The 26,120-nt window shown below is 45.4% G+C and overlaps 1 protein-coding gene across 6 annotated transcripts in view; it reads left to right on the top strand.

Moving 5' to 3' along the window:
• Wasf3 (WASP family member 3) overlaps positions 1–26,120 on the top strand; it is an 88,014-nt gene that overhangs the window by 16,752 nt on the left and 45,142 nt on the right. The window lies entirely within an intron of this gene.

Genomic DNA, 26,120 nt, shown 5'->3' with positions numbered 1-26,120 from the left:
TTGAAACAATTGCAGGCTCATAGTTCAAGGAGGGTGCTGAACAATCCTGCGCACTCTCGGCTCAATATCACACCTGTTGGGACTACTGCAGTATCAAAATTAGGAGGCTGATAGGTCTGGAGATGGCTCAGCAGTTAAGAGCATTGGCTGCTCTTGCAGAGGACCTGGGTTCCATTCCCAGCAGTTTATAAATGGCTCTAACTCCAGTCCCGAGGATCTGGCCCCCTTTTCTGGCTTTCATGGCCAGTGCATGCACATGGTACCCATACACATAAAATAAAATAATTTGGAGGACCCAGCCTAACTTAAAAAATAATAACTGTAGGCCGGGTAGTGGTGGTGCATACCTTTAATCCCAGCACTCAGGAGGCAGAGGCAGGTGGATTTCTGTGAGTTTGAGGCCAGCCTGGTCTATGGAGCTAGTTCTAGGACAGCTATGGCTGCACAGAGAAACCCTGTCTAGAAAAACAAAAACAAACAAAAAAACGAAACAAAACCACTTCAAAATTATTTATTATTATTATTGCGAGTGTGCGCAGCACACCACAGCATGACTATGGAAGTTGGAGGACAAACTTTGCGGAGCCTGTTCCCTCTTCCAGCTCTTCATGGGATCAGATGTCGGACTTCCCTGATGACTGCTGACCCAACTCTTTTTTTCAGATGACTTGAACTTACTGTGATTCTTGTGGGCTCTTTTTCATATGTTGAGAAGTATTAAATCTTCTTTACTTGATATTATACCCAAACCACTCAAAAATGTTGTTTGGTAGTGAAAGGCGGCATTCTATGACAATAGGGAATTCTAGTTAAATTGACATCATCAAGAACAAAGACAGTTGCTTCCTTGTGTTTAAACAGGAACAGGCCAGTGAACACTAGCTCATACTCAGGGGATGGAGTCTTCTGCTTGGATCTGCGACAGTGAGTCTCCCCGTGTTTAAACATCTTCGGTAAATGTGTGTATGATGTGTGTGTATGTGAGTGTGGCGGGGGTCGGAGAACAAATTTCAGGAGTGAATTTTCCCCTTTTACTGTGGGATCCGGATCAGGGAATTGAACTCAGGTTGTCAGGCTTACGCACTAAACACTTTTATCCAAGGCAATGTAAATCTAGTGAAAGACAGTTGTATCCGTCTAAGTGAGAAAGCATTGACTAGGCTTGGAGTTGGCATTTCCCATCTCAGCAGAGAGTTGAGCCTTACTAATTAAATCCAACCCCTATTTAGAAAGGGCAGCGGTGGCAGTGCTTGCAGACCTGGGATTGTTCCTGCAAGCCAACCTTACTTAAATCAGGACTGTCCAAACAAAACATCTTGGTGGCCTCTCGTGATCAGAGTTCTGGTGTGTGGCTTACAAATCTCACTAAAACCCACAGGATATTGGTCTTGTAAATAAGGCAGTGGCTATGACCCATTAGTGAGTGGTCTTTTGAAGGTATCAGGTCTGCGCTTTTTCCCTTCTTAATCCTGGCGAAGTTATTTATGCTCAGGGATGTTTCTCCAGGTGTTTTCTCCATGCCTGTGTCCACTCCCCTGTGCTGCCTCTGCTCTCGCTGGCATCTGGTAAGAGGATTCAGTGGTTTGACCCGACTTTTGCCCTGACAGATGGTGAAGATTTGGTCCAGTCTTAAGCTTGCCTCCCTTTCCCACAGTGTAGCAACAAGCACACTTCTGAACAAAAGTCTTCTTGCAGTTTTTAACATTACCCACTAAAATATTTTAGGATTTTTAAAGATAGTTCTTTAAAAAACTTTTTAAAAAATATTTATTGTATTAGGGTTTGTAGTGTGTGCCTGAGTGTATCATGCACGCCAAGTGCATGTAGGTCCCCTGGTGGTTGTGTAGGTACTGGGAATTAAACTGTAGTCACCTGGAGGAGCAGCCTGTGACTGTAACTGCAGAGCCACCTCTCCAGGACCCTCAATATAACCACTGAGTCATCTCTTCAGTCCCCTTCACAATGATTTAAAAGTCTGTTTTGCTTTAAGACTGCTGAAAAATTTTGTATCTTCTAGACCTTGGTAGTTACCATTGGAATATTTGACTATTCTTTTTTATAAAATGTCTGATAATGACCCCCGGCTAATGTGTTTCTGGTTGTTATGTTAACACTGAATGTGTTTGTTTTTGTACATTCAGTTTCTTTCTCTCTCTCTCCTTCCTCCCTCCTTTCCTCCCTTCCTTCTTTCTTTTCCTTCTCTTCCCTCTCCCTGCCCCTGCCCCTTCTTCCTTCCCCTCCTCCTCATTTTTGAGACTAGGTCTCATTCTGTAATGGTGGCTGGCCTATGTGACTCACTGTTTATCCCAGGCTGGCCTTGAACTCTCCATAGTCTTCCCTCCTCAGCCTCCGAGATTCCTGGCCGTGGGGCACCACCATGGGCTCCATTTCTGCCCTTCCCGTTCCTTGATTATGGTGCTCCACCTCATACAGCACTTTTAATTATTGTGTTTTAGATGTCTTAGTATGTGTTCTTTATTCTTTTTTAGAGATTTTCTTTGTTTTTTCTGGAAGAATTTTAAAGTTAGCCTGTCTGGTTCGTAGAAGATGGTCAGAGATACCCAAGAAAGACATTCTCTCTGGCCTAAGTTAGTTCTTGGGGGCCCTGTCCGGGTTCTGATCTGGAAACTTGTTTGTAGACTTCAGTCTGACATTAGCTCTGGAAACCAGGACTTAGGTTTATGCTTTATTCTTAGTGTTTCCGGTCCTTGAAGACTTGCTTTGTAGTGGTTTTTTGTTTTGTTTTTGTCTGCATTTTCGTCAATCACCGGGGTTGTTGTAGAATTTCTCCAAATCCACGAGCATCGCAGACAGCAGTCTTCCGCTCATGGCAGACAGCTCAGCTCCGTGTTCCCATGAAACCCAGCTGTGAAGAGTGGAAGGCCATTGTCCACCAGTCCAGTTAAGGGGTGAATTGAAGCGTTGGTAGGAAGAGGGCTTTCCTACAAAGAGAGAGGCTTCTGAGATGGTTTTGGCAAGCTCATCTCTCTCTGCCTTTTCCTCTAACCCAGTCAGTGTTTGGAGAAGAAGCATATCATCCAGGTTTTCAGAGTTCTCCATTGACAGAGTGAGGGTGGCCCTTACATCTGAGACACGGACCATGATCGTGTGTCTGCGGCAGAAGGAAGGGCTTGAGTTCTCTGCACATCGTTCATTGTTGCAGGAAGCCTTCTTCTGAGAGCCACCATCAGAACGGTTGGTTTACTGAAGACAGTCAAGACTGTGGTGTCTTGTGAAAGCCGAACTCTAGACCTTGATGGGCAGATCAAATCCATGGTTTATGTAACTCTGTGAAAGACCGGAAAACAATAGAACAAACGATGAGAGAACATTGACCTTCAGTTTTTGGTGAATCACGGTCTGTTAGTTGAAAATGGATTTTTTAAATGAGGTGGGCTTTTTTTGTCGCTTTTGGAAAATTATTTTGAGGATTTGTTAAAATTGTCACAGGATTTAAAACAACTTTTCTTAAACTTTAACCATATTCCAAAGAAGAGGGTGAGGTTTGAAAGTTATGTTGTTACACTAGACAATCTATTGAAGAATTATAAATAATGTTCTCAGATGGAAGTAAATATAATAACCAAATGGACTGAAATTATCAAGATGAGAGAAGGGAGAGAGAGAGAGAGAGAAAGAGAGAGAAAGAGAGAGAGAGAGAGAGAGTCCTTGCGGGTAAGTGTAAAAAATTCAAAGCAGGGTTAGTTTAATGACCCCTCAAATGTTATTTATTTTGCCCTAAATAGTAGTAGTGAATTGCTGGGGCCAGGGGGTGGGATAGGTCAGGAGGGGGCTCTTGATGGCATTTGTATGTTTTCATTGTTCAGAGTGTGTGTGACAAGATAAAACCAGAATTGCCCAGTTACCCTTTCTTTTTTCCAGGAGGGCAACTTGGGCCCATTTTGGGTCATGTCTGTGTGGGCAACCTTCCCCAGGTTTATGAAGTTCCGCCAGTGTCCCAGTTGTCATCACAGATTACGTCTGGGTAATACATATTTCTTTCTTCTAGAGCTGAATTTGAGCTGTGACCCCCTCAGCTCTCCACATCCCCACTGCTACAGCTTTCAAGTGCCTTCTTGCTTCCACATTCTGGTCTGCACTGGGATTTTTCATGTTTTCATCTTTGCTAATCTAAGAAATTAAAATCATTATGAATTGCATTGTACTGTGCCTCTGGTTTCCATTTCTTTATGTTGTATGAGGCTGGACTGTATTTTTTTTAAATACCTATTTTCCAAATAATCAGCAGGTACACATTTTATTGAATTAATTAGGTTTTGAGACAGTGTGTCACCTAGCAGCCTTGACTGGCTTGGAATTCAGAGATCTGCCTGCCTCTACCTATAGTGTTGAGATTAAAGGTGCATACCACGTGCCCAACAGGTATTAACTTTTTTTTTTTGAGTATCCCATCTCGCTTAGGCTGCACTGGCACTGCTGAGCCCCCTGCTCCTCCTGCCCCCATTCTTTGAGGTGCTGGACTGTAGGTACAACCAGATTTAACTAGTTAGATGCATTGTTACTTGGTTTCTTTCTTTATTTTATTTTTATTTTTTTGGTTTTCAAGACAAGGTTTCTCTGTAGCTTTGGAGCCTGTCCTGGAACTAGCTCCTGGAACTCACAAAGATCAGCCTGCCTCTGCCTCCTGAGGGCTGGGATTAAAGGCAGGCGCCATCACTGCTTGGCTGCTTACTTGGTTTCTTCTGTTTTTTGTTTTGTTTTCTGACCAGATTGGTGAGCACTGCTAAGACTCTGGTTGGGAGAGTTGGTGTGGAGTCAGTTTATTCGTTGTGTCAGGAAGCTAATGTTACTAATGGTTAATCTCAGAATTGGCAAGTGCCCGCTTTGAAAGCAGGAAGGACCACCCAAAGCCTGTCCTCAATGAACTACATCTAGAAAAGCCACTCCTAAACCTCCCAGAGTGCCACAGCTGGGGACCAGGTTTTCAAATACAGGAGCCGATGGGAGACAGTTCTTACTTAAACCACCACATGGTCCCTGACCTGGGTATTGTATTGGGAGATGTCTTGGTTGGTAAATATCAAACTTTACCACAAAGTGAACTCAGAAGAAAGGGACCACTGTGTGCTGCAGAAAGTGATTTGCTTGGACAGCAGTCAGGTCCTACTGTACTGGAGAGATTTGGTCTGCTATGGCATCCGTAGTAGATGCATTTGTGAGATGGCTTCCTCTTTGGGATATTGTTGAATGTTAAGAGTAAAGAGGTTACTTCAATGATACTTTAGCCTGCTTTGTCAGTGTATGTTCAGTGGAGTAAGGCTTTCCCCTGCATCTACCCAACCTGCCTCTGTTGAATCTGCAGCAACAAAACTGCAGAGACGAGGACCACCTGGACTTTCTGAAAGCATTTCTCTAGTTTCTTCTTACAAACTCGAATGAAGTGCCAGATATACTTCACACTTTAATTTTAAGCAGCTACTTAGTAACAACTGTATGTATGCCATAGCCTGTTTGGGGCACTGGAGACACATGACTGAACAAAATATTAATAAGTCCCTGCCCTTCCCTGCCCAGCACTCAGAGCAGAAGTCTCATGGGAGAAGAGGCGCATACTTCAGAGAAGCCCACAGGTGGTAACGGAGAAGGATGCTCTTTTGAGAAAGGAAGGAGGCTTGGGGTGGCAGTTTTAGTTGGAGTGGGGTCAGAGCAGGGATGTGAAAGAAGTGGGGGCAATGATGCGTTTATCTACTCGTTCTTTATCAACAAAAAATCAGGAGTCAGATATGGGGATAAGAACCTGAAAGATCAGAGAAGCAGGGGAACAGCCACCATTGACTTCCTGCCTCTTCTGTTCCTCCTTCCAAAAGGGCTGAGGCCCTCTCTCAGCCCTGCCTTACTACTTCCTGTCTCCTCTCTGTCCACAGTCCTCCAAACCTCTGTGGTTAATGGTTTTGGTCAGCTAGTGGCTAGCTCCATCCTCTGAATCCATGCAAACTTTATTATCAGAAGACGGTCAAAATATCATACAACAGGGTGGGGGTTGGGAAAGAACATTCCAGAACAGATTGCTTTGGAGCCTAAATCCTCAGGTGGTTGCTGCCTGTGGATGTGAAGATCTGCACAAGACTGAAGTAGAATGAAAGACAGACCTACACACACACACCACACACACCACACACACACACACACACACACACACACGAACGCACGCACGCACGCACGCACCCCAGAGGGCAGGGAGGGAAGAGGGTAGGTTGGGTGGTTCCCTTCAGTCCTTGGAAGAGTTCTTTCTTCTGACTGGGTTACTCTGGCTTTTGTGTGGTGGAGATCAGCCTCTTAGGAACAAAAGAAAAGACCAGAAAACCAGGTGCGAGACTTAGGCTAGGACTGAAGCAGTAGAGTGATCTGATTTTGGCTGTGTGGAAGGAAAGACTTTGGTGTCAGAATGACTTTGTGGTCTGAGGTGCATGAGAATATCAGCATGAAACTCATTGTTATGTTTACTACCTGCTAAGAAAATTTTAGAAATAAAGAGGATTTTTATTAATGTGAGCCTTCTCAAATTTAATAGAATATATATTTTATAGGAGACAAAACCATAACAATATAGATACTACATATTTGTAGATCTGACATAATTTGCCTTAACTCTTTGGCTTGGTATATTTAGTTTTATCTGAGTTTATTACCAGAAGCCAATGTCAGTTGAAACGATTTAAGACTGACACACTGAGAACCGAAGGAAGCAGAGGAGCTCCTCGCGTCCGATCCATGTGCTGTTTTCCTCTCCCCTTGCATTCACTGACGTGGGCATCTCATCTGTGGCTGGTCTACACCAGATTTTTGACTGCAGCCAAGGCTGTTGATTTGCAGTTTCTGCTCCCTGCTGCAGCTCTGCACTTTGGAGATAGCAGGACGTCCCCCTGCACCGGAACTCACTGTCTCCCAATGTGTAATTTTTAGTTTTCCATCAAAATATGTTTCCTTCCTCTGTAACTCTTCTGAGAGAGATAACAGCAAAATCTTGAGTGGAATTGTAAGGGATTCTCAGCTCTGTCTTGCTTTTATCCTTAACTAGCTTGTAGATGTGATTCCTTACAGTTTGAAGCTGAACCATCCTTCAGAGTCTGTTTGAACACCTGATCCCCAGCAAGCAGCATTGTTTGGGGAGGTTATAGAAGCTTTGGTTGAGGGGCCTGACTGGCAGATGTGGGTGGACATGGGTCTGTAGGGTGGACCTTTGAGAGTGACAACCCAGCCCTCCTTCCCATCCCGCCCTCTGCTTCCTGTTGTGAGGCCACAGTTTTAGCCTGGATGGGGAAGCTGCTGCAGCTGCCAGGCCCAGACGACCCTCTCATCTCTCAAGCTGTTTCTCTCAGGTCTTTTGCCTCAGTGATGGCGTAGCAGCATGCCTTTCCTTACTGTGTTTTTTGATCTTGCTTTGGTTGGAGCTATGCTCTCCTAGACTGTTGTATTATTGGCCTGTCTTTTTTTTTTTTTTTGATTTGTATTGTCCATATTGTCCAGCTACCTCCCTAAAACACCACTCCCTTACTTTCCTAAGTGGATCCAGTCCCTCAAACCCTCCCAGTTGCTTGCGGAGTGATGTTTGAACCCTTGGCTCAGCAGAGGCCCTGTGCTCTGCCTACCCACCCTTTTCGTCGTTCCCTAGGGCTTTCTCTCTCTTCTCTCCTGGGTGTCTGGAGCCCTTTGCACTTCCCTCACGTGTCTTCTTTATACACTCGCAGTTCTGTACCCGAGTATCGTTGCTCACTATTGACTACATTCATCTTTAGAGCCATTCAGTGAAGACTTTCTCCCCAGTGACAACTTCTTTCTCTGTGCGACCGCCACGAATCCTTCACTGAGTCCTTTGGTGGTGATTATATGGGGGGTGTGCCGGTCCCTGTGACTGACTGTTCCACTCTTTGATTCCAGTACCACGGACGTCTGTGGAGGAGCTGACTAACAGTGTGCACTGAACTAAGGGATGTCTCAGTGGGAACTCACGGTGCCCAGTGCTCTTGACTTTCCTGCATTCTTCTTTCTGCACAGTTCAGCGCTTTCATTCAGCCCCAGGAGCTGGAGGGGCTTTGTGTCTGCTCAGGCTTGGTTGGCCAGAAAGTGTCTTTTATTTTACAATAATTATACTCTCACAGAAAATTACACCATATATATATATATTACAGTTTCCCATCTAGTTTTTGCCCAGCTACCCCAGTGGTGACATCCTTCATAATTAGTATAATATCTTAACTGCTGAGCCATCTCTCCAGTCTCAAATATTGTCTTTTTTAGCTTTTCCTTCATCATGAAGCAAACACCCTTCAGGTCTGTGCAGGTGGTTATATCCACTATATGTATATTTTATTGCTGACTACTATTTCACTATGCAGCTTGTTTAACCACCCATCCAAATAGCTTTTTGGTATTAGCAGTAAAGCTGAAATGAACCTTCACATAAGGTTTCTGTGGGATTAAAAACTTCCATTTCTGTAACCCCAAGTGAGAGGAAGACCTAAGAGAATGGTTGCTGAACAGTGGGTCGTGGGGGTATTTGGTTTTGTGTAACCGACAAAAATAGTTCCTGGAGTAACTGTACTATTTCAGTTTGCCCCAGAAGAGTGTGAATGGTCCATCGATTGGATTTTTAGATGCCGGTGTTTTATTACAAATGTCTATCGTGTGGAACATTCTCTCATGTTGGTTTTGATTTGCATTTTCCTATGGCTCGTGTTGGTCACCATCTTTAAAGCTGTTCATTTGCCATCTGTGAGTGTCCTCTTTGGCAAAATGCTTTTTTTTTTTTTGTGTGTGTGTGCGTGTGTTTTGGTTAGTTTTATAATTGGCTTATTTTCACCTAGTTCTTTTTACTTGAGATTTGTTTATTTTTACTTTATGTATATGGGTATTTTGCCTGTGTGTATGTCTGCGCACCCTGTGCATACAGCACCCACAGAGGCCTGAAGAGGGCGCTGGATTCTGTGGAACTTGAGTTAAGACAGTTGCCAAGAGAATGCTGGGAATTGAGCCTCTTAATACTGAGCCATCTCTCCAACACCATATTTTCACTGATTTTTGAGAGTTCTTTATGTAAATCTTGCTGGGTAAAGGATACTGTGTCATTTTCTCACATCTAAGCAGTCTAACATCATGCTCAGCATGGTCCTGGAAACCTGACTGGGATAACGGAACGAAGTAAGACACACAGACTCAAGTCCATAAAATCTGGTGCCCCTGGCCTGGGCTCACTCTGACGCAACAACCTGGGATCTCACTGCCAGGGGGAGGGGTTAACTTTTCTCCATAGGGGGTCTCTGTAGGTGAGTCTCAGGTTTCAGTCATCTGGGAGGAAGAAACTGTGGTTGCTAGTTTTACAAACCCTTAGGAAGACCAGAGGAAAGCTTTGCCAGTTCCCACAGATCTGAGGCATTTATCCTTGTCAATAATATACATCACTCAGTTCTCCATCCTCTCCTAATCCACTCGGGACTCCATCCTCTCCTCATCCACTCAGGACCCCATCCTCTCCTCACAATCCACTCAGGACTCCATCCTCTCCTCATCCACTCAGGACCCCATCCTCTCCTCACAATCCACTCAGGACTCCATCCTCTCCTCATCCACTCAGGACTCCATCCTCTCCTCATCCACTCAGGATCCCATCCTCTCCTCATCCACTCAGGACTCCATCTTCTCCTCACACATCCACTCAGGACCCCATCCTCTCCTCATCCACTCAGGACCCCATCCTCTCCTCATCCACTCAGGACTCCATCCTCTCCTCACACATCCACTCAGGACCCCATCCTCTCCTCACACATCCACTCAGGACTCCATCCTCTCCTCACACATCCACTCAGGACTCCATCCTCTCCTCATCCACTCAGGACTCCATCCTCTCCTCATCCACTGAGGACCCCATCCTCTCCTCATCCACTCAGGACCCCATCCTTTCCTCATCCACTCAGGACTCCATCCTCTCCTCACACATCCACTCAGGACCCCATCCTCTCCTCACAATCCACTCAGGACCCCATCCTCTCCTCACACATCCACTCAGGACCCCATCCTCTCCTCACACATCCACTCAGGACTCCATCCTCTCCTCACAATCCACTCAGGACCCCATCCTCTCCTCATCCACTGAGGACCCCATCCTCTCCTCATCCACTCAGGACCCCATCCTTTCCTCATCCACTCAGGACTCCATCCTCTCCTTCTCACACATCCACTTGGGGTTTTCTTGGTTCCCATGGTCCATTCTATTCTGGCTTCCATAATTTTTGGCAAGAATTAGTATAGAGAGCAGAGGAAGCCCCAAGTGAGTGAAGTCCTGAGTGAAGGTGTCCTGTTAGCATGGGCACAGTCTTGTCAAAGGATGGCAAAGCCTTTCTCTGAGTCAAGTGTTGAGAGGGTATAAAGAAAACGTCCACCATAGCTTTCTCCCTCCCCAGATGTGTCCAACCTGAAGACTGCTCCCCTATAGAGACTGTTCCCACCAATATTAGCTAAGCCTGCCTCCTGGTTCTGCTGTGTAGAATAACCCTGCCTGATGTGTATGATGTGTATGCAGTAACCGTTCCTTCCTGTTCAGCTGCATGCAATAAACACACTGAGCTTCAGGGGGCTACAGTTTCTCCACCAGAGAGCCCAGACCACTGTCCTTTTCTGTCTGTGTGAGGGTCTGTCATTTCTTCATTTTCTTGCCACCCCCAGTCAGGTCCAAGTTCCTGACGGTGTGCCGAGGACATGGTGAGTTAGTTTTCTGTTATGTTTCTCTTATTGCTTCCGCCCACCTCTTTAACAGGCCTCTTTCTTTTGGTTGCTTTGACTGTTTTCTCTTCAGGTAGCAGTCCGGCTGTTGGTTTGTAGATGAAGCGCCTCCCAGAAAGGCTCAGGTGTGAATGAAGACCTGGTCTCTACCTCAGGGCTCTAAGCATTCAGGGATGATCAGCTCGTGAGGCCTCTGCTGTCATCACTGGGTGTGTCCTCTGAAAATGCATACTTTATGGAATCGTTGGGCAATGGTTTGGCTGGGGCAAGTAAGCTAGTAGGAGCTTGATTTCGAAGGCCGTCTTATCCTTCACTTATCTCTGCTTTTTTAAGGACTTTCTCTATCTCCTCTCCCAAGCCTATGTGTATTTTTAAATACACTGAAAACTGTTTAAAGGTTTGTGTGTTTTTTTTTAAAAATCTGAATCTGTCTTTACTGTATATCTCTATCTTTCTCTGACCATGAGTCTTTTAATCTGCTAAACTATATGGCTAGGATTAAAGATGCGACTTTGGCAGCTGGCTTCACCCCATTTCTTGGCTTCCTGAGAGTCTAGCTTTATGGTGGAGGTACTGGAGGGAGCCACGTTAATTGCCACAATGTTGTGGAGTTTCTAGGTGTATGCAGTCACCAAGAAGCATGCCACTGCTGCTCATAAACACCATTTTACGTATTTGGTGGCAGGACCTCTTAAAAGTTTTTGCTGCTAATGCTGAGTCAGGAAGCCTCTCTTAAAGGAGCCACACCTCTGCTCACTGCCAGCAAACAGAGCCTACTGGAGTGAAAATGGTTACTAAAAGCTGTGCTTGACTCTGTTCTTATCTGTCTAGAATCCCCCCCCTTTTTTTTTTAAAAAAAAAAACTTTCTCAGGCTTTATGTGAAAATTCTTGCTAAACATTTGGGTGCCATTTACAGAAGTTTCTGTCTCACCTGGTCCATAGCTGTTCAGTTCCAAAGAAACACACAGAGACTTGTATTAATTATAAGCCGTTTGGCCAATTAGCTCAGGCTTATTATTAACTAGCTCTTATCATTTAAATTAACCCATAATTCTTATCTATGTTTATCCTTGTGTTTGATACCACCTTTTCTCAGTAAGGCATTCTCATCTTGCTTCCTCTGCACCTGAGTAAGTGACTGACTCTGCCTTTCTCTTCCCAGAATTTTCCTAGTGTGGATGCCATGCCTATACTTCCTGCCTGGCTACTGGTCAATCAGTGTTTTATTAAACCAATATGAGCGACAAATCTTTACAATGTACACGAGCATTATTCAGCAGCGCTTACCAGATCCTTTATGGCCTCATTCCGGGTTGCTTCTCCTGGTTGCAACATCAGGGTCAAGTCTAGGTCTACCTCTGTTGGTTTTTAAAGGATTCTTTGCCTTGTGTCTCTCATACTGGGTCTCCTTGTCCAGCTTTAATACATGGGGAGATGCTTAGTCTGACTGCAATTTGACACCATGTTTTGTTGATGCTCATGGGAGACTTTCCCTCTCCTAAACAGAAAGGGAGGAGGAGTGGATTGGGGGTGGGAACAGAAGGGAATGGGGGAGCAACTGGGAGGAGAGGAGGAAGGGGAAACTGCGGCTGGGATGTAAAATAAATAACTAAATAAATGAGTGTATTTATTTATTTAAACAAAACAACAGCAACAACAACAAAACCTGCAAAGACCATGGGTCCTGCTTCAGGCAAAGGGCTTGTCCATCCCTTCTCACACTGCTGTGTGGGTTTCTGAGGGGGGCTTGGCCTTGTAGCAGCACTAGTCAGAGGAATTCCACTTCTTCTGTCTCCTATTCTGGGTTCAACCCTTGTTTCTAGCAGACTTTTAGGTCAGAGTCTGGCACGACCTGCGAGCTTTCTGTGCTCCATAGACCAGCTGCTGAGCTTCTGAGCAGTGGAGCTCTCTCTCTGTCTTACAGCTGTCAGAGCTTTTTCTCTGCCTTCCTTCAGGAGGACTGTGCTCCAGCCTCCAGCCTCCTTCCCAGTGCCAGGCAACCTGTGTGTTCAAGAACATCCACAGGCGTGCCAAGGAAAACCTCTCGATTCCTCTTCCTCCTCCAGCGTCCTACCCTTGCGTATTTGGTAGTGGCTCACAGGGAAGAACTGGCAGGTAGGTGCAGACTTGTTCAGGGTTGGCCCCAGAGGTCCTATTCCTCTTATCAGCTCACACATTGTTTATAAAGCTAAGCAATTATCTGGTCCCATCTCATCCCCATTGGTGCTGTGCTGCCATGCCGAGCACAGCTGTGGATGTCTGCTTTCCTAGGAGAACCTGTTGACACCTGGCATTTCCTTCATTTAGGTGTTTTTTTGTTCTGGGCTTATTTTAAGTCCCGGGGCATCACTGTCCCCACATGGTTTGATTTGATCCCTTGGATATAATTTTCCAGAGGCATCATCTGTGAATGAAATGGGCTGTTCAGATATCAGCTTTGATCGCTGGAAGTTTTGTGCTTGGATCAGTAAGTATCCCCAGAAGTGCTCATTCATTAGTCTGCCATTCTCTTTGGGCTCACTCTGAAGATGGTGGAGGAGTGTATACAGAAGGGCATAGCAACTGCATGGGCTTGAATGGCTGCCTGGATTACTGCAGAGAGCGTTTTTGAGATGTTTGCTTTTCATAGTGGACTGGGCAGTTTTCTGTTTCCAGAAATGTCTTTATAGTGAGATGATTTTATTCTGAATAAAAGGCTAATGAAAAAAAAGCTGAAGTCCTTGCTTTCTAGACTGTTTTCTAGAAGCAGATCTTCCAGGCTTGACTTTCACTCACTTCTGTTTGTACCATCTGTAGAGGCCAGGAACATCTAGTACTTTGGTCAGTTGCCACAGCATCTGCCCTGTCCTTTGGACTGGTGCTCCCACTGTCACATGCAGGGATGGAAAAAGGGCGTGCCACCTGCACACGAGTGTGGGGTGATGCTAACACTCCCTCTTTATCTACCTGCATATGATGCTAGCACCCCCTCTTCATCCATCTGCACGAGTGTGGGGTGATGCTAACACCCCCTCTTCATCCACCTGCACACGAGTGTGGGGTGATGCTAACACTCCCTCTTTATCTACCTACACACGAGTGTGAGATGATGCTAACACTCCCTCTTTATCTACCTGCATATGATGCTAGCACCCCCTCTTCATCCACCTGAACATGAGTGTGAGGTGATGCTAGCACTTACTCTTCATCCACCTGCACACGAGTGTGGGGTGATGCTAGCACTCCCTCTTCATCCACCTGCACACGAGTGTGAGGTGATGCTAACACTCCCTCTTCATCCACCTGCACGAGTGTGGGGTGATGCTAACACTCCCTCTTCATCCACCTGCACGAGTGTGGGGTGATGCTAACACTCCCTCTTCATCCACCTGCACACGAGTGTGAGGTGATGCTAGCACTTCCTCTTCAGAGCATCCTGGTGAAGCAGCTGGGTGTGGCAGTTGTGCTCTTCTGCTGCCTTCTCTGTCTGCTGACAGATTCCACACCGTGCTGCGCACCACAGAGGATTGATAGCTGCCATTCATGAAAAGTCCTCTCTATCTTCACACTCTAAAAGGGGGCAATTGAGGATCTGTCAATAGTATCTTCACCAGTGCCCAGAGTTTTGGGAGGTTGATCTACAGATGGAGTTCAGATCTCTGCAGACCTCTTTTCCCCTCCCCCATCCCCATCCCTTTCCTTTTACCATAGGCTTTGGAGTCACAGATAATGTTCCAGGCAAGGATGCTGTAAGGGGATGAGTACTGCCACTTAACTAATCAGAGGTGGGGTTTAATGTTAGAGATACTCTCGTGTTGGTGAATTGCTGTGCGGGCTATTTCTCTCATTGGTGTGACAGTAGTGCCTAATCTAAGCAAGTAAGGATGTATGGGTTCATGCTGGCTTATAGATCGAAGTCATGCAATCCATCATGGTGAGAAGGCATGACAGAGGGAGCTGGTCACATGGCACCCACACCCAGGATGTAGATAGATGGATACCGGTGCTCAGCTCACTTTCTCCTTTTCATTCAGTCTGAGATCCCAGTGCATGGGATGGGTCTTCATGCCTCAATTAACATAATCTAGACGTTTCCTCACAGACACACCCAGAGATCCAGGTGATTCTGGATACTGAGCTGACAGTGTTAACCATCAAAAATCTACCTTCATGTCGATTTGACATTAACACACATCATTGTTAAACCACAGCCTTATTTTCTCTCCCACAGCTGACAGTCCCCATAGACCTGTGGTCATCTTCTAATTCATAATGCAAAATGCATGCAGTCCAACTTCAAAGTCCCCATGATCTTTAACAGTCCCAACACTGTTAAAAGGTAGGTACAGAGTATCTTCCGAGACTAAGGCAGTCTTTTATCTGTGAATCCCTACAACATTAAAAAAAAAAAGCCAGCTAAATGTTTCCACCATGCAATGGTATCAAGTAAACATCACCATTGCCAAAGGGAAGACTGGGATAATCAGACCAAAGCAAGACTGAAACCCAGCAGGGACACACCAAACCTGCAGCTCTGGCATATGGGGCTAATGGTGGAATCACTTGGGCTCCGAAGGGCTTAGGTAGCTGTCTGCAGCACACATAGCCTCTCTTGGGCTAATTCCACTCCAAGTCTTCAGCTTTCCTCAGCAGATGTCTCATGGTTTTAGCATCTCTAATATTCTGAGATCTCCACTACAACACCCACTTCACCCTCACAGCTTTCTGTCATTGCCTCTCGGAGCCTCCTTACAGCAGGTCTGACCCTGCCACACATGGTCTAGCCTCAGTGCCTTCGTGGAACCTTGGCATCAGACTCCACGTCCTCCTTACTCATGCTTAGTTCATGATCGCAAAAGAAGCCATGGTTAACACTGCCACGTTTTGCTGCTAATGTGGGATGGGAAACACTTCCCTAGGTGATGGTTTTCAAACAGGGAATCCCTTGGGTGGGCCTTCCCTTTCAGATTAATTTGTATATTCAGTAGACGGACCCTTCAGTGGGTAGGGTCTTGCCTCTTGGGCCCCTCTTGTGTTGTCCTAGTGCAGAACATGTGGTTTCTCTTTAGTGGCTTTGCTTTCTTTAGCTATCACAGCTACCTTCAAGCCCACTTTATCTGCAAGGCTGAACCTGCTCACACTTTCCTGCGCGAACTGCACATCTTCATCCTTTTTCCCCTTTACTTTTTGCTCTGGTCACTGTAGACCTGGATGATGCCAGTAGCCTAAATGCCATCCCGTGCCAACAAATTAGCCCATTACCTTTGAATTCAACATTGATGTAGCCATTCTTTGCTGGAATGCAATATGAATGACTTCTAGATGAGTTTCTGGTAGAGTCCTTGTTCCCTTCCGAAACTCATGAGCCGGACCCTCAACTGTCCTCATTTTTCTCAGCATTCTGGTCTTCTGAGCTCCCACCAGAACTATCCAGTAAGTTCTGTTTATGACATCCAAGGGCTTATTTAGCTTGAAGTTCCAGACTTTACCACATTCCTCTAGCAAACCAGCTCCAAAGGCTCATGGACCACAACAAAGATGCCATGTTTAGGTTCCAGTTTTCTTTGTTATTCACTCTCCTGTTGCTATGGCCACAGTGTCTGGTAACAGTGGCTCTTTAGCTCTCTGATACTTTATATGGGTCAGACCAGAGGCTTGGGAGAGTGGGGTGGAGCTGTGTTGTAAAGCAGCCCAGCTGTGTTTGTCAATTGTGTTTGAACATAGTCTTCTGTGGGTAGAAGTGTATAGACCTATTTGTTACAATAACCATGACCATACTTTATTCTCAGGTAATTTATACACAAAATCTTTGTATCAGATTTATTATTACAGCTAGCTGTGAAATATAGTTTGATTCTAGAATGGTAAAAATTTTCATGGTAATAATGGGAAAAAATCTTCCTGTAATGTTCCTCGGGCTTCTGTGCTTTCATTTAATACAGGTGCAGGTTGCCCAAGTATTTTTGCTCACTTATGTAATAATTCTCATTATTTTCCATTGTCAAAACTAGAGTAATTCCATGATCAGGCTAAGACTTAACTTTCAGTGTTGGGTAGTTGCTGGACACTGTGTTTTAGGTCAGGGTCTCTGTTGCCTATTTAGAAGCGGGAGCAGGAAACAGAAAGAGGTCAGAGTTCAGGGGAGGTGGGAGTAGCTGTTAGGGCTGTTGTTACATTTTTTTTCTTTCTGCCAAAGAACTGTAGCATGCAGAGTTCCAGCTGTCAGCAAAAGTTAAAAAAAAAAAAAAGGAACAGAACAACCCTTCTGCTGAGGGGAGGAAAGGCTAGGCTGTGGGGTTGGGGTGGGTAGTTCAGGAGGCTGATTCTGGCACCTGTGGAATATTGAGGATTCCGTGTTAATTGCATTTGTTTATGTAGTGTGCAGTGCAACATCAGAGTGATAGAAGGCAGCTTGTGCTGAGCATCACATGGGTTCTGAGATTATTTGCAGTTATTGGGAGAGGTGGACCTTCTGGGTGAGGTGGTCCCAGAGCGTGCGGAGAAGAGAATGGGATGCAGAGTGGAGGGGTGGGCTTTGAGGGTGGGTGTGTTCCATGTCCTCTTCATGTAGGATTCTTTTGTTTTTCTTCAGTGTGGGGAATTGAATTTAATGCCCCAAGATACTAGGCACGTGCTCTGCTACTAAGCTATGTTCCGAATCCTTGATGTGTGACTTGTAAGTGTGCATTTTTCATTGTTTAGCTTGTGACGTAATTTATTGAATATATAAAAGTACTTCTTAGGCCTGGAGGAATGGCTCAGTGGTTAAGAGTGGCAGGCCGGCATGCTTCTAGAAGATCAGTATTTAGATCTCAGCACCATGTCAAGAGATTCACAGCTGCCCGGAACTCCAGCTCTGGGGGGATCTGGTGCCCACTTCTGGTCTCTACAGGTTAATACACACATGGTAGACATATTTATAGGTGAGCCCATACATATACACATAAATGCTTTAAAAGTCATTCTTACCTTGCTGGTGTCAGTGTTGTGAATTAAATAAGATAATTTATGTGAAAAGTCTTTTGTAAATGACCCTCTGGATTCAGTTGTAAGTTGTTATTAATAAAAACAACCTGCCCTTTTCGATGGAGAGCTGGATGAATGATTGCTTTGTTTTAATTCATTCATCATATGTAAATAAGATTGTATTCTTGTAATCAGAGTTATTTAATGAAGGTCATGATTAGAAGTAGAGGGAGTAAGCCAGTACTGTTGTGTCATTGTTTGTTTTGAGCCTTACCATGTATCCCTGGTTGTCCTAGAGCTCACTTTGTACATAAACTCGGCTGGAGCCTTGAACTCCCAGAGATCCACCTGCCTCTGTCTCCCACGTGCTGGGATTAAAGGTGCACACTCCAACACACCTGGCTAGGAAACCATTTTTAAGTAAGATATATTGCAGAGATTTCAACAACAGATATGTAATTGATATTGAGAATTAATGTTTTTGTGTATCTGAAGTGTTGTGCATTTTGGGTATTAAAAGGCAGCACATTTGAAGGATACACTGAAGAAAACTGAGCTGGGAAAATGCTAAGAGCAAGATGATGTGATACTTCTCATTCTGCATTCGGTAGCGTGCTATTTTTAGCATCTCTTTGAATCAGTGATGAATTCTCATTTCAAGATTCAACCATTAAAGGAGAGAAAAATATAAGCCAGTTTAGGCAAGGACGCTTTCCACTCGGCCCAGATCTTGTTCAGACTTTACCATGTGACAGGGGCACTTCCTGGGAGCCACTGGTTTGCAGTCTTTGAAGGAGCAAGAGCAACGGGGAGAGAGAAAGCCAGAAGATCAGCCAAGGACATGCTGCTCCACTTCTACAAACTCTGCAATCTGGGGACTGCCTAATGAGGAAGCTGTATTCTATCTGTGAGGCCGGACAAAGGAGTCAATCAGGCATCCCGTGGCCCTACCGCCTTTCCTGTCCATGGGTCCTGTTGTTAACAATTGGTGTCCACCCTCTGGACCCCGTCCTGTCTGCTGTCCCGTCCTGGCTGCTGCTCTCTCTCCTCAGTTCTTGGGCTGCCTCTGAGTACAGCTCAAGAGCACTGCTTCCCGGAGCCAGCTGGGACCAGTCCACATTGTCGGCCTACGGTGGTGCTGTTCCCCAGCCTGACCACGTGCTTCTCGTCACCGACTTATTTCATCCTGAACAAATTACTCTTATTTTTATCTATCGATGCTCATTCCAAAGAGGCTCATTAACTGTTCTGTGGCCGGGAAACAGCTGCTCCCCCGGCACACATTCTCATGCTGAGTGCATGTGACTTTTGAAAGTGGTGACCACAGATTCGATTGGAGGTCACTGAGTCCAAAGCACAGTCAGCTTTCTCTTGCTCAAATAGGTCAGAAAAGATTATTATTATTATTATTATTATTTTTGCTTAGGCATTTGAGGAAACTCACTTATTTGTCAAATGATTGGGTATTGTGTTTGTACTCAGTGTGAAATAGGGGAGGCAGGGGAGGTAAAGAGTGGATTGGGGTGAAAAGTCTGACAACTTTTAGGGCCATATCTGCCCACCAAGGGAGACTAGCATAAAAGAAACACTCGCCTGGCCTGTGTAGGTTGAAGCATTGTACAACCGGACAATCCATTTTTCCTTCGTAAACCAAGTGTATTTGCTATGAATATCTGGCCATCTTCAACCTCTACATTTTTTACTCTCCAGTGAATCAGTAATTTTAATATACCAATGAAGAGCTCAACAAATTTAATACCAGAACTTAGCTGCACCTTTCCAGAAGAGATCTCAGGGTTTAGTTTTGTGTGTGTGTTGGTTTTGTTCTAGGCTAACATTGATCGGAAGTTGCTGTAAAGTCCTTTCTGGGTGACAGCAGGGGTTAGGATCCGTGTGCGGTGACCCAGCTCTGCAGTCTTCGATCTGGTGGGGTGACTGCAGGTCAGACTGTGGCGGTGCTTGGTGGCCGGTGTTATGTGCTGAGGCTGGCTCTTCTATCATTAGGTCAGTGAGTGAGTCTCGCGGTGTCCTCTTCGAAGCTTGGGAAATGGCTTTGAAAGGCCTGCCCTTTGTCTCTTGGTGAGTAAGTGGAGGAAGCCCAGATGAGACTGAGACTGGCTCCAGTGCCCACTGCACGGTGGCATCCTGTGCAGTGGGCGTAGAGAGGGGAGGTGGGCATTGCCAGGGTGCCTGACGGTGCTCAACAAGAGTCACTGCTGGCTGCTCCCTGGTAAGAAAGGGACCGGAAATGCCGGTGCCGGCCTGCTAGGGCTGGGGAGATGTGTGCTCATGAGAAGTACCTGAAGGCCACCTTGGAAAAGTAACTGGCACCCTGCATGGAAGGCCTTGGATGCTATGCTCAAGAACGGACCCTCACTGTTTGGAGTGCTGCAGGGTCAAGGACCAGGGGCCTGGCTTGTGCTGACAGTGTCGAGGAAGTGGATATTTATTGAGGGGACAAGCTGCTGTTGCAGCCTAGAAGGATGTGTGCCTTCCCAGTAGACCTTGTGTGCTGGCCATGGCTTTAGGGCAGGCATCTCTCCTGTGGCACCTTTAGGCCTGGGCTAGACCGCAGGAAGGTGGTAGAGCTGGAGATTCCAGCACTGGTGTTACGTTAGAGCAGGAAGTACTGGTTTGATGTTTCAAGGATGCAGACTTCCCCTCAGTACCAAAGCCTTATTTCAGAACACGGTGCTTAGTCTCGGGGATTATAAATCCTTAATTCCCTCTGGGCCTCCGCAGTGTTCAAGTAGAAGTGGACAGGAGTTGGTGGAGGGAAGCCCTCACTAAGTAGGTGGTTAGTCTCTCAGGCTTCTTAACCTGACGTTGCTGAAGTCAACTGTGAGAGGCCCTGTCTCCCTGGAGGCGCATGCGCACTATGTAATGTGTCAGGAGCAAGCAGCTTGATAGCGTGGTGTTCAGATGATGTCCACCCTCTGTCTTTACATTCACTTTATACACTCTGCATCCACCTGATGGCATCCCCCTCTGGTGTGTCACTGTTCCCCGGATGCTCCTTATACATCCCGCCAACACTCTTGCAGCCTGGAATGTGGTGTCTTTCTAACAGGTAGTGGGAGGTGAAGACAGTAAGTGTTTTTGTGTGCTGAGCAGATAGGCGTGGATTCACTGGCAGAAATAAGGAATGAAGAGTGGATTGGTTACCTTAGCCTCCCTGTCCATCTACGCTCAGAACAGAGGGCTCTTACACAGCAGCCCATGTAATTGGACCTCTTCTGATTGACTGGTTAGTGTTTCTTTCTTCAGATTTCCCTTTTTTTTTTCCTTTTGAAAGTCAGTTCTTTTCAGGGTTCAGTTTGATGGTGTGGCGCCTAGTATGAATGACAACGTTCTTGTTAGGTCTGACCCACAGAGGCCTGCAGCAGTTCAGTCCAAAACAACAGCCTTCCATGGTCTTCCTTTCAGGATATTCGACTAGGCATGGTTAGCTTGGTCAAACACACATTCCAGTCCTGAGTTTCTGCAAAGTCATACTATGGCAGGAATTGATTTTCCTTCTATCATATCATACCATACCATACCATACCATACCATACCATATCATATCATATCATGTCATATCATGTCATATCAGGCTCACACCCATCCTCACTTCCTGTTCCCAGGACATCCTACACCCTCTGCTAACCTCCATGGGCACCAGGCCACTTGTGGTGTGCATACATACATGCAGGCAAAACATTTATGCACATACGATAAAATAATCTGAAAAGAATTTTCAGATGCATAAACATTAGCTGGCAGTGTGATTTGCTACACTTAATACATTCCACCTGGTGTTTCTATTTGAACGTACTCCACTATCTCCTCCATTCCCTGTTTTATATTTACCTGTGTCTTCCTAAATGTTTAGTAAAGACTTGTAATGGTAAGGATCTTTTCTTGTTACTCAACAGTGGCTCCCCTACCGTCTCTTAACAGTTCAGTTAGATGTTGTATTGAGTCGTGGGCCCAGGTAAACACGGTCCTGCTGTTCTGCTGTAAAAGGTGTCGGTGTGTAATGCAGTGAGAACTAAACTTCAGAGACCTCAGAGAAAACACAAAAGCTGCTCTTGGTGTGAGACATATGCTTCATGACCCCTCTTTCTGTCCCCCCTTCCCCTTCTCTCTTTCCTCCCCCTCCTCTCTTGTTCTCTCCTTCTGTCCTTCCTTTCCTGTGCTGAACTATATGCTCAGTCCCCTGTAATGTCATGTTTTACGACATGTGCTTTTCCAACACTAATAGCATCCACATGCTTTATGGGATTGAGCAGGGTGTTGCAAACAGAACTGCATCTGTGAATAGTTGAGAACGCTGCTGGCCTGATCTGGTAGATGGAAATGGGGTCTAGTTAAGGGAGAGGAACAAGGAAACGAGGCAAGCAAGCAAACAGCCGCCCCAGGAGGAGCCACATGCGAGTCGTGTGTATGTCAGCTTCTGATTGCTGTGAAGCTAGGATTGGGAGGCTTAAGAGCCATGTCGTGGACCAAAATAGTCAACAGGTTTAATGTGATCAGATTAGGGCAATTGAGCAGATTAACAGTGAGCACTTTAGACACAGTCTGTTTTGACATGAAACATTTTCATATCACAGAATTCCTTATTTCATATTGACTTTAAATGCCGTGAGCAAGTGAGATCAGCAGACTGATTCCAGGAAAAATTTGATTATCATTGGCTTTGGAAGATGTCCCATAGAAGAGAGTTCCTGAGCATCATCTAGTCGTCTTTCATGTTGGGGGCTGAGAAATGGAAACAGAAGGTAATTTGTACTGCTGTTGATATAATGTTCTGAAGTGCATTTGAAGTTACCTGAATTCATGTTTGTTATGATAAAAGATGTCTGGTCCTCTCCCTTCTCTCCTCTCTTGCTTTTAGGAAAAGACTTGAAAGCAATAACCATAATAAAACTAGGTGGTTATTTATCCAAAGCTGTGACTCACTATGGCTCTGTGATGTACTCATTATAAGCGATTTTTATTTGGTAGCAACACTTTAACAGTTACTTGGAGACCACAAGAGTGCATTTTGATTCTGCCATGCTGAGGTCGTTAATCAGAGCCCAAATGGCCAAGGGTAGATCCATCTTTGATGGGATTTTGGAAGGGGGTGTGGCTCCCCAAAGACCACCCCTTTCATTACTGATTTGTTTGTTCTTGGAGTCAGTGAATACTTGAATGTGTGTGTGTTATTCCTCACACTCTTTCTTAAATACTTGTAATAGGAGCTTCTATCCAACTATCTGAGCCAGAACCCCAGGGTGGCGCTGTTTGACAATGGCCAGTCACTTCAAATTATTGCTTATGTTAGCATTAATTAAAATTAAATAAAACTTTAAGTCTCTCTGTCATACTAGCTGGGTCTTTGGCCCCCAGACCCAGTGCTCCAGGTAGCTGGAGGCTGTCTGATTGAACATTATTCTTTGGAGCATTTTCCTCATGGCAGGGATCTTAGGTGGGCAGGATACCTTAGGGTGTTCCTTAACTCCCCCGTGTGGGAGACAGCTCAGCTTTCCCTTCCTCTTCTGATCGTGACTGTCTCTCACTTCATTCCCTGTAAACGTCTCCCTTATCTTAGTGCAGGGCTGTGTCACCAGTCATCCGAATTATGACTCAAAGTCAGTTTCTGAATCCATAGCCTGTCCACCGCCTCCCTCCAGGTGGTAGGCCTCTGCCCTGTGCTGTTTTGCACCATTGTAACCTCTGTAAAGTATCTGTTACCAGAAACTTCCCTTGCTCCTTCTGGTATACCAAGAAACATTTAAGTATGCAGGATGGGGCTTTGGTGGTCGCAGAGTGGGAACACACTTGCTGTGTGACATGTGACTGCGAATGTATCTATTGAGAAGTATGGTGTGGGAGGGGATGAAAGAGCCAGGACTAGGCTGCATTCTGAAGGGTAGAGATGGGTACCTGGAAGCTAGAAGTGGCATGAACATGTTAGTGCTCCTGACAGGGGAACATGACGGGCGGGAACTGGTGGGGAGCCGTCGTCTGCTCCTGGCTGGTAGCCACACAGGGCTGCTGGGTTTAACCCTGAGCATGAGAAGAGCTGGAACCATGTGCCCCTGAGCTGGCAAGATTTCACCTCATTAAAAACTTGTTTCTAGAGCCTGGCGGTGGTGGCACATGCTTTTAATCCTAGCAGGAAGGCAGAGGCAGGTAGATTTCTGTGAGTTCAAGGCCAGCCTGGTCTACAAAGCAAGTTCCAGGACTGCCAACAGAGAAACCCTGTCTCAAAAAATCAAAACGGGGGTGGGAGGTAGAGAGGAAAAAAAATTGTTTTTAGATTTACTCATTTTATTTCATGTGTATGACTATTTTGCCTGCACATACATGCCTAGTTCCCATGGATGTCAGAAGAGGGCATCAGATCCTCTGGAGCTGGAGTTACAGATGGTTGTGAGCTGCCATATGGGTGCTGGAACTCAAACCCAGGTTCTCCGGAAGAGCAACCAGTGTTCTTAACCACTGAGCCAGATTTCACCTCTTGTTAGCTGTGCTGTGTTTCACATGTAATAGCTCTGACCACTAACACTATCTAGTTAATTCTCAAATGTTAGCAGCTTTGCAGGGAAGAAAACTGCATGTATTTGTATCTGAAGAGAGACCACACGATCCAGTTAGTAATGGGAGCTGTGTCAGGTCCCGGTATGTCATCTGGGTGCTTGCTTGTCCTTTGTGATCCGGTCACCTCTGACTCTTCAGTTCTTCACTGCAGTAGGAGTTCTGCCTGCTCTGAAAACTAAGTTGGACACATGTGTGATGTTGGTTCTAGGATTGGTCCTGTTTACGGTATTTACCAAATGTTAGCTCATAGGAAAAGTTGTGATTTGATAGACTTCCCTACAAATCGGAGACTTCTTGGGTATAACTGATTATCTGGAAACCGTGACACTGGGTACTTTCCTTCCCCGAGGCACAGCCAGTTAGCTGTATCCATCTCTAAAGTGAGCTTAGGTATTGGTAGATTAGCTGCTTTTCTGTTGCTCTGGTAAAATATCATGGCTAGAGCAACTGGTAGAAGAAGGAGTTTATTTTTGTTTACCAAACCTGAGGCATAGAGTCCCTGGTGGAGGAGAAGGCATGGCATGGTGCAGAAGCAAGAACCTGAGAGATTATATCTTGACCAAACATGAGAAGCAGGGAGAGAAAACAGGAAGAGTGTGTGTGTGTGTGTGTGTGTGTGTGTGTGTGAGAGAGAGAGAGAGAGAGAGAGAGAGAGAGAGAGGTCATAAACCCTCAAAGCTCACCCCAACGATGTGCTTCCTACAGCAGGGTTCTCCTTCCTAAAGATACGATAACCTTTTTAAACAGTGCCACATACTGGGGACCAGCTGTTCAAACATGTGCATCAGGTGGGGGCAATGGCATTTCTAGTAGAGGACAAAGGAGGCCTGGATAATCCAAAATCCAAGGATAATTTTCCGCATTTACAAGTAAATTGCTAACATACAGAAATTACTTAGGGCAAAAGGTCATCTTTTTAAGAAAGGGTTTATTTTCTTTTTAGTTTTATGTATACATGTGCGTTGCTGTGTATGTGTCCACGAGTGCTGTGGAGGTCAGAGGAGGGTGTCAGAGCCCTGGACCTAGAGTCGCAGTTGGTCTGAGCTGCCTGCTGTGCAGGGGCAGTAGGCAGGTGCTCCTAACCGCCCAGCCATCTCCCCGGTGCCCCACTGTCTCTTGTATTCTTCACAATCAATTGCAAGTACGTAGCTGACTTTTACAAGTGTTCTCAAAGGGCAGTGGCCATCTTCGCCGTGATGGCTCTCAAAGTCTTCTGAACTAGTATAGCTGAGGCATGTTCAGATAGTTCTTTTGGAAGACTTGAAGTTGCTTTTCTCTCTATCAGAACTTGTACCATTTCTGTTATTCCCCCTGTGCCTGACCTGCCTTCTAGGTTTTCCTTCTGCCACTGGTGACTTCTAAGAGGGATTTGGCAAGGTGCATCCCACTCATGGGCTGCCCTGCTCTCAGCGTCTCACACGAACTGATTTGCATCAGAATCCCCCATGCGTTCTTGTTCAGACTCTTTCATGAGCAGTCGTTCCTCGATGGTTTTATGTGTTCCGTGTCTGTAAGGGGCTGACTTGTCTTTTTTTTGTGTGTTTATCTCCATTTTTTTTCATCATTGAAATGTTTATAACATAATTATCAAGATTTAATTAAATGCAGATATTTTTGGGAAAAATGAGCGGTCCTTACCTGAATGATCAATATTATTTGACTACTTCTGTAGAGATGGTAGCAGTGCCTGAAAAGAACTCTTACTGTTGAATGAACAAATCCAATCACTTAGCTGAAGGTGCTTAGAATACAGTTGGTGGGGTTTTTGCCCTTTAACTCTTACTAACTATGAATCTTTGAAGTTACACCTAGAATTTCTTAAGGGAGCTGGGTTAAATAAAACTTTATGTACTGTATTACATCTTTG

Source organism: Microtus oregoni, unplaced genomic scaffold (assembly GCF_018167655.1).
Source record: "Microtus oregoni isolate MIOR12 unplaced genomic scaffold, Mior012 000029F_ref0000214, whole genome shotgun sequence".
NCBI classification, from domain to species: domain Eukaryota; kingdom Metazoa; phylum Chordata; class Mammalia; order Rodentia; family Cricetidae; genus Microtus; species Microtus oregoni.
The sequence above is the reverse complement of the archived record's forward strand: the minus strand, read 5'-3'. Positions and strand labels throughout refer to the sequence as shown.